At 36.8% G+C, this 14,248-nt stretch overlaps 1 protein-coding gene across 1 annotated transcript in view; it reads right to left on the reverse strand.

Annotated features, from left to right (window-relative positions):
* LOC150078440 (uncharacterized) overlaps nucleotides 1-14,248 on the reverse strand; it is an 80,061-nt gene that overhangs the window by 9,492 nt on the left and 56,321 nt on the right. The gene's annotated exons all lie outside the window — the stretch shown is intronic.

Below are 14,248 nucleotides of genomic sequence, written 5' to 3' on the forward strand. Positions count from 1 at the left end.
TAATGAAAAAAGAATAGTTTTAGGGGGCATTGTTTTGGAGAATGTAACTGTTAGTTATAGGAGGTGGAAATCAGATAAAATATTGTTCTTTACACTTCCTTATAGTAATGAATTTAAACGCAATAAATAAAGATTGTTTTTCATGCATCGGAAACCGTACATTCGTGCAGAGATTCTGTTGAGCTATCATAACTACAAAAATTAAATATTATAACTATTTCCTATGTTTTTTTAATGTATACTGAATGATCACTGAACAATGACCACCTACCTAATACTGTTGGGCCACCGTTCCCACTGATAACTACCCCTATTCGCCTAGGCATTGACTTCACTAGATGTCTGAATACGTCCGTAGGGATCTGCCGCCTGCAAGGCTTTCCACAGTACGGAACTGATGACGATTACGTGTCCATACGCGCCTCACTTCAAACATCCCACAGGTGTTTAATTGGATTGAAGTGAAACGAATTTTGGAGGCCAATCAAGATGGTTGATATCTTCACTGTGTTCCTCGAACCACTCGTGCACAGAGCGGACTCGATCACACGGCACATTATCGTCTTGGTAGATTCCGTTTTGCATGTCCAGAAAAAATGCAACAGGGCAGGATCGCATATTCTCCTAAGGGTTGACGGTAGACCTCACCAGTGAACCATACGCACCAGGGATCCTAGTTCTTGCCAGTAAAACATGCCCTATATTAAGCAATCACCAGCCTGGATAGTGGGCACCCTGCACAATGGGTCCATGGACTTGTGTTGCTTGCGTCACACACACACACACACACACACACACACACACACACACACACACACACACACACACACACACACACACACACACACACACGAAGGTGTTTGTCGGCGTGTTGCACCAGGTATTTGGACTCATCCTAACAGCACACTAGTTTCTAGTCCTCAAGTGTCCAACCAGCGTGTTGTCGACGATGATCAGCGGTGAGGAGATCTCTTGAGTCGTTTGTCGTGGAAACCCATACATCTGAGTGTGAGGCGCATCGTCATTTGGGATATTATTCTTGCATTCCCCATATTGTATTGCATTGTCAACTGTGACCTGTGTTGAGCCTGTACAAAGTCCATTATGGATGAGTTGGTCATAATTCAGTGATCACTGAGTGCATGCGTGTGGAGGGCTCTGTAGGTCAATTACTGCAAGTTAATTAGTTTTTATGGACACCAATATAATTACCCAAACGTAAAAGATAAATCTCAAAAATGCAGTGAAGTTCGTAAATACTAAAGGCCTACAAAACATCAAGTAACAAGCCGTTTCAGATGTTATAAATGCATGTACTTTAAGCAAAAAAGGTTGTCCCATCGAGACTGGAGAATTTTCGGTAATATTTCTAAAAGCCATGCTAATCGAAGGATTGTGGACGTTGGAAACCTTAGGGATACTGTTATTCTAAATGGCAATAGCATATTGTTTTTCTTTGAGAAGCAATAGCAAATTTATTTTTCTTTGAGAAGCCGGCGCATTATCGATAGCAAAAAGCAATGTCACAATAGCTGTTCGACTGCTAGCATTATATTTTTATCTACGCTCGCTCATTTTCCATCAGAGGAAGGCATAAAATGGTATATTTTGTTTACATTTGTTCCTGTTTTTTTTTTGTTTTGAAATACCCGCTGTCTCTAAAATCAAATACGAGATACAGTACGTTAATTTAATTTTAAAATTACGTTTTTGATAAAATAAAATGTATTAAGATGACTACAGGTTGAAAGAGGAATTGAAATAGAAATTGATGGCATTCTGTTTCGACATTGTAATGAAAGAATAACAGCTTTCAGGAGCATTGTTTAGGACAAAGTAAATAAGTCTAGTCGTATAGACAGAAAAGGAAATCAGATAAAGTACTGTCTTTAAAGTTCCTTATAGTAATGAATTTTTTAAATTCCTAAATAAAGGCAATTTTTCTCCTCATGCATCTGGAACCATATCTCAGAAGAAATTTCTGTTGAACTATCATAACTATAAAAATTCCTTAAAACGGACCAGGACAGTATTAGTATTAGCCAAATAGCGCAAGTAAGCCACACGCTTTTGATGCACCGGCCAAAAAAAAGTCAAGGTTACTTGGTACCTTTATGCACCATGTGATATGGAAAACAGCTAGTTCAAGTCTCATCTCAATAGAAGAAATATTTATGGTTATTTTTTGCAGTGGTCTTGTTCTTCGGTCTCAGGAGATGATTACAGATTGTAATCCACCTGGAATTCGGACGTTTTAATCACCGAAACAGGCAGATTGACAATATAATACACGCAATTTACATGCCCCCCGCATAATGACAATTCAGGGCCTTAGCTGCCAAGGTACAAAATCAAAACTGACCAAAGTTTTAGATACTTCCGATTTCAAGTATCTTGGTGTTCACTTCAGACACATGTCATTTGTGTGTGTATAGTAAAGCAAAATTATAAAGCTCTCTTTATTAACCAAAGCTTAATTGACTGATAAATATGGTGTTTTTGAGGGAAGAGTGAGTGGGAATTTCTTTGAAAATTTTCCTCTGATGATCTGATCGAATGAACTTGTTTTATGCATTGATTTTAACCTGGTTTAAGGCATGCAACTTTTAGCAGGTTTTATGTTTCAATAAGTTTCTTAATTATTATGCTATGTATAGAAGATATGTTTCATTTTAGAAATAGCTTATTCGAAGAAATATATATTCTTGCTGGGCTGTTGAAATTTGTAGCGCATGAGCTAGTCTAATTCAATCGCTTTTCTAATTGCGATGGCAGAAGTGTCTCGGAATATATTATCGATTTGATGATTTCCAATTTCGGCTGCTTCCATTTCGCTTTTAAAGCAACATTAGGTTCGATTAATCTGTAAGGCAAACTGCTGACATTGGATAGATTAAAAGTCAATTCGAATGCAACATATGGCAGGATCAGCATTTGGCGAGAGAGAGAGAGAGAGAGAGAGAGAGAGAGAGAGAGAGATGACGATGAAAAATAACGCCAAATACTTTTGATGAGAGTTGGTTTACTAGGATTAATTCTAATGCACGACTGAAAAATGCATATACAAAAAGGTTACTGTTATTTGATTATTCCATTTCATTGCAGGAAACTCGTGGCCTTTTCACATTATTCCGTTTTAAAAATTATATCACAACTTTACACAGAAAACAAGATATCACTGATGACTTACAAACAGTTAATGAACTGTTTGAGTTAAATCTTGTTCCAGTTTTATTAAACCGTTGTAACAATAACAAATAACATTAAAGTTAGATCATTTATGTTCAAAACATACTTTTACACGTAATAAAGTGTTTTTTTATCTTTGACTAACAAGCAGGACTCAGATGGTAAAAAGCAACGCACTGTCGACGCCACATGGCTGCTAAAAATTAAATTATGAATTTATTGGTGATCCGCTCAATTTCAGACAAACTTCCGTACTTTTCACCCTAACGACTGATTTCTCATTTGCCTTTTTAAACAGTTTAGGATGGGATCACGTCAATTTGTTGTATGAAAGTTCGGTGTATGAGACAATTTGGTGAATGACATTTAGTGAATACGACGAATTCTTTGGAAGGATTTGGCGTATGGAAAAACAAGACAGAAAATTGCCAACTTTTAACATTCCTGCTATAAACGGTGAATTTAATGATGACGATACCGTTCTTGATATTTTATATTTTTGATAGAGCGTACTTTTCATCTTCGTTTTTTAATTTACATTTTCCATTTTTTTTTTTTTTTTTTTTTTGGCGAGTTCTTATTAAAAAAAGTTCCACGGAGAGGTTGAAGATCGGGTTACAAAAGAACTTTGTGTGTACGTTACTTTCATTTCTGTTAGTTGCATTTCTAGGAAATACACGCGGGTTGGGAAATTGTTCTAGAGACCAAAAATAAAGATCATTAATGGTGGATTAGAGCATCTTCTGACGTTCGATTCTCAATCAGCGCTATAGATTTTATTGGAAGAAGGCTAGTACCGTGGATGGGCTAAGGATAGGCGGGTAAGCTTCCCGAAATTGTGTACCGTCAGAATTGGAGTCCGAATCCCTAAATGGAAAAGCGTTCTGGACCAATGAGGCGTTTTTACAAGGACTCATGGCGGTTCTCTCCGCTCCTGAGAGATGGTACGCCAAAAGATATTTAGCATGGAGGACGCTAGTTAAAAGGGTGTTTGTTTTTGCATCAAACAAGCAAGGTCATGGGGAGTCGGCACATAAGACCCGTGCAGTGCATTCTCCCACCCTTTTCCTCTTCTATATTAATGACCTTCTTACATTGACCGGAAATCCTACCAATAGTGATAGCATATTGTATTCCACTTTCCAGTTTGAGAAACCTTGCCCTGTTCAAACAGCTTCAACTTCTCAAATGGGTACCACCAATTGCCTAAATGCTGATCTCCAGGTAATTCCCCAGTGGGGCATAAATAACTTAGTTCATTTCAATCCTTCTAAAACTCAGTCCTGTCTTATATCTCGCAAAAAGGTTTCTTTTGCTCCTATACTTATCTTCGATGACAGTCACATTTCTAACCGTGATCACATATTTTTATTGGAGATTACCCTGACTTCTAATCTTTCTGGCATAAGCACATCACAAATGGTGCTTCCTCTGCATCTAAAAACTGGGTTTTCTCTTTCGCTCTTGGTGTTACTTTTCTTTCAAATACCTGCTTAATCTGTAGAAATCGAAAATCTACCCTACCATGGAATATTGTTTGTACATGGAGCGGTGCCCCCAAAACATCTGTCAGGATTCTACTTTCCGTTCCAAGGAGGGTAGTTGGGTTAATTGATGACCCATTTCTAACAGAGTCTGTCTCCACTCTCTGTCTCATAGGCATTCTGTTTCTGCTGAATGCGTTTTCTATAGATACTTCCATGGGCACTGTTCTTCTGAATTGGCTTCTATAATTCCCGCTCTCTCTTCCAAACAGATGCTGCAACCCGTCAGCATCCTTTTGCTATCCAACTCACAGGACCTTTTCTTCTTTCTTATTTATTTCTTCGACTTCCGCTTTCTGGAAAAACCTCCCTTCATACGTATTTCCTAGAAATTCAAGTCTAATGTCAACAGGTGTCCTCTTTCATCTTTTCAACCTTCCATCGATGCACGGTATTAAGTGCTACAGGTTCCAATACCTCTCATGCTTGAGGTCTTCATACAGTATATATATATATATATATATATATATAGTGTTGTCCCGTTGCTTTGTTTGCTTCATAAAAAAAAGTTATCTGGTGGGGGAAGGAACTAAGCGTCCACCCATAAAAATTCCTCCTTTGTGATGAGATTTGAACCACCTCATTTTCCACACGGGTTGGATCCTAATAACCAAAATGCTACGTGAAAGGCCGTTAGTATAGAGACAAAACAAAAAAAAAAAAATTTCTAAAATACTTTTCTGGGGGTCGCTCATGTTTTTAAAGTGTCTAGGACTGGTTGATTGAAGATTCAGAAAGCAGAAGAAGAACTTCCAACTTAGGCACTTTCCAACCTGAGAAGTACCGGCGTGAATCCTTTTATACAAAATAAAAGGATAGAAAATACATTAAAAATAAATGATTTTATTTCTTCTAAATTTCTGAATTCCTCCTTTCTAAGTTCCCAAAATGTCTCTTGTTTCCTAAACATTTTACTTCATCGATTTTGATAGTTTCTGATCTCTGCGTGATGCAGCGAATTGTCGCCCATACACCAAATTGTCTTGGCCACCAATTGTCTTTCGCCAAATCGTCGCATACAGAGAATTGTCATGCACAAAACTGTCGTATAATGAATTGCCTTGCAACGAATTTACTGGACCCATCTGGGATGTTAGTTGTCGGATTTAGGCTCTCAAAACATGGAGATAAATCACGTTAACTTTTGCAGATATAATGATGCAATTCTCCCTGTGTACGAACTTATATTATTATGTCTGGGTGTGTAATAAATAACGTACAAAAGCCATTTTAAACATAAAGGAACACTTTTAGTTAGACGAAAACGAAACAAAAGAGATCCAAACCGAAGTAGTTTTGATTGTGAAATGACTTATTTTTAAAACTTTAATTTAGAAGAACGAGTACGTTGTTTAATCCCTGATAATTTATGACCTACATTTTCGTTGTTCATTAAAAAGTACTTTCCTATATATTATGAGATCTTCGAACGAACACAGAGACACGCATTTCTTCAGAAGATGAAGTAAAAGAAACCCAGCAAACCAGAAAAGAAAAGAAATAGGCCTGTATTACTTTAAGCTTACTTTCAGACAGCGAATTCAATTACATCCCAGATGGAAATTTAAATTGAGTATCTTTAAATAATACGACATTAACATTTGAACAGTTGATAGACGAGCGTATATGAGTTAGACAGTATTATTAAGTTCCTTTTATTAGCTTTTTATTACGAAGCATGCCCAGTTCGCCTCGCCATTTCCAAGTAATCAATACGCTGTAAAATAACTGGCTTTATTTTAAAGAAGGATTTGTTTTTGTTGTTTATTTCTTCGGCTCATAAAAGCGTTACTCAGGAAGTCAGAGATTGATTGTCTTAAGGAAACGAAGAACTTGGAAAGTTCCGGAAGAGTGCACGATTTCACGGTTGGTTATCAAAAAGAGGATGTGATGGATCATGTTTTAATTCTATTTGGCCTCCGTTCCTAAAGATCCAGGGATATAAGTAGTGGGAAATGGCGACATCTTTTGAGAATTCCGTCTTTCCATTCTTATTAAATGATTATTTCGTTAAGAAATGTGTCATTTATTCTTTACAGTGATGGACTAACTTAGAATTTCATAGAAATTCAACACTGAATCTGCGTATAAGGGACTTGACTCGCTTCGGCTTGATTCTGAAAACCTAACAGGAAAAATCCTTAAAATGATCGTAGACTGCTTAACGATGGTATTTACTTCAAATGGAAGGAAATATCCATCCGTTCAGTTGAAGGACTAAAAAATCACGAAACGATTATACCTTATAAACTTTTCCTCCACTCTTCAATGGTTCTTCAATGTTTCACAGATAATAATACAAAATTGAACTGTCTTCATCATAATTTGGTCTGAAAATTGCTCAAGGTTGTCTGAAGTACCCGATTCCGTTCTATTCACTTGTAATGAATAACGTAACAAAGCAGTTCTCTAAGATACCCGAACAAGTGCAGGCGCTGATGGGGACATGATTGCCTCTTTCTGAATGTACAACAACTAACGGTGAAATTTGAAGCATGAAACATAATATGAAGCACTTAACTTGCGTGTCTCATGGTGAGGTAACAAGACTCGTGCCACTTCATCCCTACAAACTAACAAGAGTTATTTGCGGAATAAAAATTCAGATATCGCATGCAATTATGAAAGGAGCAGAGCGCTACCAAGTAATATGCATTGATCAGGCTCTTGTTAGAGAGCATTACAATAGCCCGTGCTCATTATAGTGACGTTACAATAGGCTGCGTGAATTGGCTGCAGTTATTAGGACTGTACGGATAACACACTTCTGGTTCGCCACTTCTATGTCACCAGAGTTGGCAGGCACTTGGAAGTATCTGTTACGTGCATACCACCAAGTTCTCCATGCTAGGACGGCTGCTAGCAATAGGATAAGGGATGGATACAAAAAATGCATTGATTTAAGAGAGTTTCTAAGTGTAATCCGATGATGTAAACAAAGAGTTGGGTTTCCGATTTCCAAGATTTGTAAAATACCGATTGATTGGAAAGGGAAAAAAAGGAATCAATCCAGAAATGATTGGAAAGGGGAAAAAATTAAAAAAATGGAAAAAAATAGAAGAAGGAAAAAGATTTAACAGATCGCAAGAAACGAACCCTACGACAGGCAATCAGAAGATTTGTATTCGGAGTAGAAATTGAAGTACAGCAAGAGCAAATGTTTGTCGTATTAAAATTACTAAATTGGATCTGGAGAGAGGCATGTGAGCCTTTTAATCCGGCTTGTAATCCGAAACGCACGACTGGTAATAGAAGTGTGAACAGTAACGGATCCAGGATGGACGATTCCCTCCCTGCCTTGCAAGAGCCTCAGTATATTGGAAAGGATATCGTGTGTTCATGACACTAAGTTGTGTGGTAATTATTCATGCTGAATGTTAGCCAGTTTAACTCTGAGTTTAGGGAACGTCACTTTTCAAAGAAACATGATACTGGTTCTAATAGAGATCGATTTATCAACAAAAAATCGTTGGTAGTTCAGTCGTAATGTGTAACATCTTTGGAAGCAGAGACATTCTGAACATGATGCAGGCAGAAAGTGGAAACCATACATGTAAAAAGAAGAAATGGAGACAAATCATTCATAAATACTCTAAAGAAAGGTCGGCTGGGGAGGAAAGAGTCCTTGTGAACATCCACAGCGAGATTTAGTTTGTGAATCACAAGAGAATTTCCAGAAGATTTCCACAAGCTTCAATCCACTGGAAATCTTTTTTCCAGTGGATTGAAGTGGACGGATTCCTATTAAAATATATTATTTTAATTTATTACTGCATCGAATACATTCCTCGCTTCACTTTCGTCAAGTTCAGCAAGAATAATCATTAAAAATGTGAAAAACGTAAAATGATGAGATTTGAATTATTTTGTCACATCTTTTAAAACTTAGCTTTCTTCCGATGGCTGTATTTACAATATGGAGTCAAACATAATGTTCACCAAGTTTTTTTTCCGTTGTTAACCGGTGTATTTTACGTATAGGTGACTGAAAATAATTCATTGTACGGAATTTTTTGCCTCAACTAATTTGTTCAAATGAAACTTACAAAGCATCAATAATAAGCGAAATATTTTAATCATAGTGAAGTTTTCGAAATATTAAATAAATAAACGTTGACTAAATACTCTGGTAACATCTACTGGGCATTTGCTTTACTAGGAGCTGCCCGTCCGCACCAATGGAAAATTGCAGTTTAGTTCGTATCTCTTATTAGTATTTGTATAACTGGAAGCCTCTGGCCTATAATATTGAATTTTCGCTAAAATTGTATTAGTTTTAACAGGAATTTTACTGTGTTACTAAGATAGGTTCTAAATATTAAAATTAAAAAAAAATATATATATAAAATGCAGCTATTAACAAGAAGGTGCTATGCTAGAACATCAAAGATATGAAGTAACAGAATTGAAAAGACAGCTCATCGTGGGCCCTCGTGGTTAGCAAGTTGGTAGGATCGCCGTCCTCCCCACACTGGGTGGAAAAGACCTGAGCTTGAGTCCCGTCGATGATGGGAGGAATTTTCATGGTCCTTTTCTAATAACGTGGTTGAGTAGTCGGTATCAGGCAAGAGTATCATAGTTTTTTTCTCCCGGAAACTCGGGATTTTCGCCCAGCAAATCGACCTCAGAACACACATAACTTTCCGAATGAAAAACTATTGAAATGAGTGGCTGAACAGGCTGCAACTTCAAAATAGATTTCAAGAAACGCTGTGTTATTGCATGGTCTGATAAGTGGTTGGCATTCAGATACCTACTTGAAGATTTTGGCAGAATAAAGGGCGAGAGTAATTCTAAGATGTATAATTATGTACATGTTAAAGGAAGAATATCTTAGCCACAAGGGAATTTGTAAATCAAATGGAAATTCATTTTGACCGAAGTTTCTTTTCTTTTATATTGAACTCTGTGCAGTTACCATCATTTTCTTTTCCAGGAAACGCTTCTGCCCTTACCAAAAGAAAATGTCAGTTTAGAAAAACGAAAGTGGCTTAATAAACTTCCATTTTTTTCCTAAACCAAGCAAACTCACGTACTGAGAGCTCTCTTAAAAGAAAACTTCATTTCGCTGCCTTGAAAGGAACAGAAAAGTAAAGTACCTGAAAGACTATATACAGTCGTTAGGGAAGAAATTGAGAAATTTTTTGGATATTACCTGTACACTTCTACAGAGTTCGAAATCGTGATTTCGATTCAGTAACGTGCGAACGAAAGCTGATAGCCACATAAGCAGAAATTCGAATATTTACCGAGTTAAACTACTTCATTAAATTGGTTGAATAATATTCACGTTTCCTTTGGGCAAAACAGGCTACTAGCTGGTATTGTATTGTATGAAGTGTGTTTGACAACAAGAAGTTGTAACTCGGTAATTGGTTTAATAATAACTTAACTAATCAATAAGGAAGACACTCTTCCTTATTGATATCTCCGATAATTAAAACAGTAATTAAACTCCTCCTTGATCAGCTGTTGTCACCATCTCCGACAGAGAGAAAGAGGATATTAAGAAATCAATAACTCAGTCAGCAACCAGTCGAAATAACAATGAGATTCCGAATGCAAAATGTCCATTCAGCAACTTTCATTTTTCGCTGTACTTCAGAAAGCTTTTCATTGCATTTTCTGTCTCAAAGTTTTAACACCTTAAGAAGCCTGCAGTAAACTGCGGCGCACTCAGCTTGAAATCTGTTTTTTTTTTTTCTTTATCTTTTATAGTCTCTCTCTCCTTTTTCATTCTTTCCTTTCTTTGGCGCTTATTTGCTTCGGCGATGCTTTTAAGGAATACTCTTATAGAAAAGAAAACTTCCTTTACAGAAGCTCTAGTAAAAGTTCCTTTGTTAAGTGAGTACTTACAGTGCTCTCTTCGACTTCAATAAACAATTCTATCGAAACGTTTCCACCCTAAATTATGCAATGAAATAAAATTATTACAATTTTGACATTTTTTTTCGATAAATTTGGGAATAAGAAATTACTGACTCCAGCAACTTTACAGCAGACTGCCTCATTTCCTTCTCAATTCTAAAATGAAAGTACTGTAATTACTCTACTCGATTTCTGTGGATGCTGAGATTTTAATGAACAAGAACGAAGTTAGAGTCCCATGATGTTTTTGCTGCTTTTCTTTTCATAGTTTTGGATATAATTTAAAACAGTCTAATGTGATTTATCTTTACTCACATATCTGAAATAATGACATTGTACACTCGTTCAGTTAATTTTATACAGCTGTCAACTGGTTGTCTCAAATAATAATAATATCATATATAACTGACCTTCAAGCTCGAAGATACCGTCTGGCATCTCAAGGTAGTGCCAGCAGCAATGTGTGGTGTTGTCAAGACGTGATTTTTTAGAAGAAATCTTTTAGGAATTCAGACCGTACTAATTTATGGCCTGTTACTAAACATCTATGGCATGTGGATCGATACTGGAAATCATCAGAGAAGCGAACAAAATGCTATTACAAGGAATGCTACTACTACCACCACTTGGATCCATTTAAGTTAGTCTACACAGTCAGTAACGCTGATGTGTTGACTGTCCCTTCGTTCAATTAAATCCCTCCAAAACGCAGATTTCAAAATAGTGGTTTGTTTTAACATTTTCTTTGTGGCAACTAACTTCGCCTAGAATCAATATATCACATCTGTGAATTACATTTTGTGGTTTGTTTTACCGGATGAAAAACCTAAGTTTCCGGGAGCGAAATAAACCACCAACTCTCGCCGAAACGGCCAATTTCGGGTTGGCTTGAAAAAGACTATTAGTTCATCTTTCGAAGTCAGCGATGGAAATCAAACGCGGGATGTTTCACACGATGAAGAAGAACAGTGGCATATCTGCGAAGGTAACATCTTACCCTCGCAGATAGTATCACATAAATGTGGATATAAAAGTTGTTACACAGCTCTCTGTCGTAGCTACCCGGCGTGGTGCTTCGCCATCTGCCACTGGTTTTGAGAGATCTTGTTCAGTTCCCGTCTATGATTGAAGCAATTTATAAAGTCCTCTTCAATCTACACTGCAGTTGGTCGATCTCAGCGGAAGGTTCCGTGATTTTCCAAGTCAGTTATTCCTAGTTTTTCACGCACAAATTGCAATTAAGTCATTGAATATACACATCTATAGACGTACAGACACAGAGTATAAAATTAGTTACCTCTGTAATTTGTCAATTAATGATGTATAGTTCCTCCTTTTACAAGAATCACTTTATGATTCTTCGTGATTTCTGAAAATAGTTAACCCATTAATTCCTTGAGGTTTCGTGGCTGCTCTTATTGTATTCTCACTTTCCGTTCAAAATAGTCCCGTGTACATTCTTTATAGGATTTTAATATGCTGATATGGCCTATCATCTTCTCGTGTCAAGTTTAAAACAGTAGGAGGCACTGTGAACAGGATAGTCGTCATCCTGAAATACAGGAACATGGAATTTGTATAGCCCGCCTGATTGGTATTTCAAGTAGGGGACCTACTTCATAATAGTAAAAACATCTTCAAAGCATCACTGATTCATCACCAGCTCGATGAAATTCCTCATTGGTTCTGTGAACTCGGTATCAGACATCATTATGGATTCTTGAAATCAAATCACAGAGTTCCAAACATCAAAACTCCAGTTTTTATACCTTTTTTAGCTCATATTAGCAGGGCTATTTTACGTGCAGCTGTTAACATTTTTCCCTTACGGAAACCTTAATTGATATCCATGTTATGCAATTCTCTTCGCAGTGTTCTAACAGACATGGGTTAATGAAGTCCTTGATTGTCTGCTTTGAGTTCTTGTCTTGTTTGAAATCGTTTTTTTCTTCGCTAGACGCGATATTCATCAAGGATCACCTAGCACAAACTTCCGACTACAATACTGCCCTCATTTTTGGTTAATTTAGACTCATATCGCTCCTTAAACTCTTATTGCTGTTCTTTCTGAAACACCAGAAAACTCAGCTACTTCATTAACACGATATCTCTTTTAGACCTGTTAAATGCTACTACTCCTTTTGCCACTCACTAAAGTCTCTTCTGCGCCCCATCTTTCATGTTGGAAACCCTTGCTTCTTCAGCAATCACAACTGGGATTTTTCTCTATAAATAGAGAAAACAGGTTAACCATGTAGACTGATTTCAGTGTAAGCAAACGAGCGTAGAATATACATGTATTCAAAGATAATCCTGAAAAACGAATATCTACACATCACTGACAGGACGCTCACTCATTTCAAAGAGAATTATCATGCTCGAATTGAAAGGAAAAATCTTTTAATATTTCACTGATGACCACGTGCAGAAAGGAGTAAAATTGTTAAAGAAATACAGTACTAATATAATGCGGGATTGGAATGAAAAGAAATAGTAAGAGAGGCAACAGCAAGGAACTGAATAAGAAAATTATTAAAATAAAGTGAAGAAAAATAGAAAACATAGAAAAGGAACATAAAACTAAAATAACCGTTTTAATAAATAAGAAATATAAAAGAAATGGACAAAAAGGAATTTAAAAGGAGTGCAGTTAAGGTAAATGGATATATATTTATAGAGAAAACAGATGTAAGAAATATGTGGAACCGATGGCATAAAAGACCAATATTAAGAGAAGCAGCGCTGCCATTGGGGAAAATGAGAGATAAGGCTCCAGGAAAGGAAAATATAACCAGCAGAATTGATGAAAGGGAACATAAGAGAATAACGGAATGAAAGAATATGATTTTAAACAGTGAAAAAAACCTTACTTTAAGAATAATTCTCACACACACACAGAACCTACAAAACCATATAAGTGAATATAGACGTGACTCATAAGCAGAGATAAACGAGGGTTCAATCGGAGAACAATTACTGAAAGGCCTCTCCAAAACTAAAAGGAAATACACTGTGATGTATTCGCTGTGATGCAGCTTTTTTCAATGGTGATCATGAAAAGATAAAAGATGATGAAATGAGAGGAAAAAAAGAGTGGAAGTGTCCGAAAAGATCTAAGATATATCTTTAGTGTACACTTGCGTTTATACACACACACTGAAGATTTATATCACACTTTTATTATATATATATATAATAAAAAGTGTGTCTGGCATAAATGTCTTCTTAATAAGCTCCCATCTTATGGATTGTCTATTTGTTGACAATCCATAAGATGGGAGCTTACAATGCCAACAAGATCACTTACAGCTAGTGATGTTAGATGGCTCAATGTTTCTAACCTCTCCGCTAATGCTGGTTTCCCTTTCTCCCATTCCTTTCCTCTTGTACATTAATAAGAGCTCGTTCTTCGGGTGTTTCCATATCGAAACAGTTTGGTTAAATGAAAAGGTTTCCCTATCGGAAGCAGCAGGCCTTGTCAGTTGCTCAACCCTACTGTGGTTAAGGTGTATAAAGAATGGTGTCGAACGGGTGAAACAGCCGATAGCATTGTGGAGGATTACGCAAGGTGGAGGTTCATGATGACCGAAGGGTGCAGCGCATTTTACGAGCTGAACTGCAGGTCACTCTGCGACAGTTGACATCGC

This window comes from Mastigoproctus giganteus, chromosome 11 (assembly GCF_048544385.1).
Source record: "Mastigoproctus giganteus isolate SK-2022 chromosome 11, ASM4854438v1, whole genome shotgun sequence".
Classification (NCBI taxonomy): Eukaryota; Metazoa; Arthropoda; class Arachnida; order Uropygi; family Thelyphonidae; genus Mastigoproctus; species Mastigoproctus giganteus.